Genomic DNA, 3,862 nt, shown 5'->3' on the forward strand with positions numbered 1-3,862 from the left:
GTAACCTATAAGCAACATAGTTTTGGATTATGTAATTCAACTAAGTGAAGTTACTACACATAGCCAAAATGGGAATAATCCTTTGAAAGCATTTGCATGTCTATAAAGAGTAAAGAATAGACAACTATATTTAATATATGCCTCTGTGTTTAATGGTATATCCTGGAATTACTTCTGAAGAAACATGACAAATGTGTAAAAATGTTAATTCCTATCTTTGTGTAGATAAATGTCTTGGATTCAGTACTCCAATGATTCAGCTATATAAAATACCAAAGCAGGCTTAAGGTTCAGACCAGCCAAACGAAGCTCAGAAAGTGACAAATAGAGCCATGGGTATGATACTCCATAGTCCTTATTCTGGGTTCACCGAATATTTTAAATTATTAAAATCTTTTTATTTTAGCAAAACCAGTTACATATAGATTTCACCTCAGAGAATCATTACAAATAAATACAAATACCTCAAAAATGTACTGTGACACCAGAAGTCCCCTCTCAGTATATCAATAATGAGGGGAAAAATGCACAATTTGGAAAAGTAGCTATGGCAAAAATGACTTCGGCCCACTCTCTGGCACCGAACCCCTCTCATTATTTCAGCCCTTTCCATTGTAATATTCAAAACGTGTATTTAATTATCATGTATTTAAGTTTTTATGTGATAAATTAACTTTAATTTTTTAAAAATATTTTATTGATTTCTTACAGAGAGGAAGGGAGAGGGATAGAGAGTTAGAAACATCGATCAGCTGCCTCCTGCACACCCCCTACTGGGGATGTGCCCGCAACCAAGGTACATGCCCTTGACCGGAATCAAACTTGGGACCCTTGAGTCTGCAGGCTGATGCTCTATTCACTGAGCCAGACCAACCAGGGGAAATTAACTTTAATTTTTGCCTTCTTCGAAGTTTAGGAAGCTTTCTGTTTCATTCATGCTGTGCTGAGGAGAGAGACCAAGAGTCTCTTGCCCTGTTCTCAGAACTGTACGGTGGAGAAACAGGGCATTGCTAAGATCTTGAAGGAAATGTCAAATACTTTGGAATATAACTAGAAAAATTGATGTTTCTCTCCCTTCCTCTCTCTCTCTAAAATCAACCAATAAAATTATTTAAGATATATAGTTCATATTGCTAGATTTTAAATGTATTTTTTTGTGTTGTTGTTTTTATTTCCTTGTCAATCTTTTTTTTTTTTTCACTGCCCAAATGGCCTGGAGAAGGAATGGGCTCCTTGAAACACCCCCTTTGTGTTCCAATGTTCTTATAGGAGACCCAGAACCCTGTCTGTCCCATGACTCCTAGAGGAGACACAGTAATTTTTTTTCAATCTTGCTAATTATTAGAGAGGAACTAAAACTGCTCCAGGAGAAACCAGGAATGGATTTACGTTAATCTATTTAAGGGCAATTAGTGGAAATAGTTTGCTCCTCTTATTTGGCAGCCATACAAATTAGATTGTCTTTTTCCTAAATTAGTTCAGGGGAGGAAAAGCTACAAAGGAAATGAAGAACTGCAATCAAAACAATGCAAAATGTTATGTAGGCAACTGTTCTAGTTCCTGTTCTATCACAGACTTGCTGAGTAACTCCGTGCAAGTTACCTAACCTCTCTGAGTTAGGGGTTCCTGTTTTGTAAATTGAGCAGTTTGGATATCTTCGGATTCTACTATTACACACTTATTTTGAAGCTCCTGATGTACACTCATTTAAAACTCAGCACTGTGGCCCTAGCTGGTTTGCCTCAGTGGATAGAGCGTCTGCCTGGGAACTGAAGGGTCCTGGGTTCTATTCCAGTCAAGGGCACATGCCTAGGTTGTGGGCTCGGTCCCCGGTGGTTCTCTCTCATCATTGATGTTTCTGTCTCTCCCTCTCTGAAATCAATAAAAATATATTTAAAATCTAACACTATGAACTACATATTTTTAATATTTTTTATTGGTTGATTTTTAGAGAGGGGAAGGGAGAGAAACTTCAATTTGATGTTCCACTTATTTATGCATTCATTGGTTGAGTTTTTTGTATGTGCCCTCTTGGGGGATTTAACCCATAACCTTGACCTACCGGGACGATGCTCTAACAAAGTGAGCTACTCGGCCAGGGTTGAACTACATTTCTTCATTCAAATCACACTGGAGTGTTTGGGGATAACATAAACCAATCATTGGGGTTTAATAATAGGATTAAAGCAATACACTACAACTTTTGTCTTTTTCTATTTTTTCATCTTCCAACGCCCCTAGTGGTTAACTATTTGGCCTATTTAAGAAATACCAGTTTTGCCCTGGCCCGTTAGCTCACTTGGTTAGAGCGTGCTCCCCATATGCAAAGGTTGTACCTTCGTTTCCTGGTCAGGGCACATAGAAGCAGCAACCAATGAATGCATAAATAAGTGGAAAAACAAATTGATGTTTCTCTCTCTCCTTCTCTCATCCTCTCTAACAGTCAATTTAAAAAAAGAAATATCAGTTTCTTAACATTGTAGGCTGACAAGTTAGCTTCTGATATGAGGTTACGGAAAACTAGATAAAAATGAGTGTCATTCTTTTTAAAATATATACTAGTATTTTTATTGATTTCAGAGAGAAGAGAGATAGAAGCATGTGATGAGAATCTCTGATTGGCTGCCTCCTGCAGCCCCCCCACTGGAGATGAAGCCAGCAACCCAGGCATGAGCCTTGACCGGGAATCAAACCCCTGACTCCCTGATTCATAGGTCAATGCTCAACCACTGAGCAACAATGGGCAAGTAGGTGTCATTTTCTTTTAAACAATATTCCATTCACCCCACACTCCCTCACTCCTAAGGTTATTCCGAATGTGTTCCTTTAATGAGATGATCGTTAGTTAACAAAAGAGTTAAAATATCTATGAAGAACTTTGTAAAGCTCACAGAATCAAATGCCTAGGTCTGGGAAACTGGCTTCTTTTACAAAGTGAAAAACTTAGCCCCCCTGGCGGGAAGCAGGGAGGGGAGACACATTTCCCCAAGTATAACAGCTGACTTCAGAGCGGCAGACTCGAGTGGATTATAAAGGGCACCTCCTACTCAAACCCAGGCCCTTCCTCTGGACACGAATGCTTCTCAACACTCCTGCAACTTGCCGGTGCACCTGAGACTATTCTAGACGGAGATTAAATTCGTCCTTGGCCCCTAATGTACTGGAAACAAGTTGGTCAGGCCAGGTGTCGAGTGGAGAAGAGAACCAAATCGTGGAGTTTCGGGGCCCCAGCAAAGACATGGGAGTAGAGTATCGTGCCGGGAGCTAGCTCCCCTTTAGCAAAGCTTTCTCAAGCTGACGTCCAGCAGGCAGACTTCCCTGCGTGCCTAGTCCCCAGATCTGCCGCAGGAATGATGTTGGCGCAGCCCAGGCGCCTGCAGCACAAACGGAGGACACAAGCTTCTTAAGCTCTGCGAGGGGCCGGCCTCTGAACCGAGCCCAAGGTATACCAAGCCTGGAGCCGAGGTAATTACTACACTGTTGGCAGTAAAATTACACTTGGAACTGTTTCACAGAAGTCACCAGGGCCTCCCTAGCTCTGGGCCCCATCTACAGCAGGGGCTCCAGTTTCAAGGAAAAGTACCCCTACGAAACTGGAACCGCGTTAGGGAGAAACACGGCCGGACTGCAATTCCCAAAAGCAGCCGCGGGCCCTCCGCATCCGGGACACCGTCTGCAAGGATCCCTGGGTATTGTGGTCCGTTCCTTTGGCAGCAACCTTCGGCCGACGGTAAAATTCCATCCGAACCGAGGACCACAACTCCCAGCAACCCTTGCCGCCATGCGGGGGGTCTTCACGTTCTCGTGGCGCGGCGCAGGCGCACTGAGTCCTCGGCGCGGACCGCGCAGACTGAATAATAAA

The sequence above is a fragment of the Myotis yumanensis genome, unplaced genomic scaffold (genome assembly GCF_028538775.1).
Source record: "Myotis yumanensis isolate MYYU_CA2020_CCGP unplaced genomic scaffold, mMyoYum1.0.hap1 SCAF_16, whole genome shotgun sequence".
In the NCBI taxonomy this organism is placed as follows: Eukaryota; Metazoa; Chordata; class Mammalia; order Chiroptera; family Vespertilionidae; genus Myotis; species Myotis yumanensis.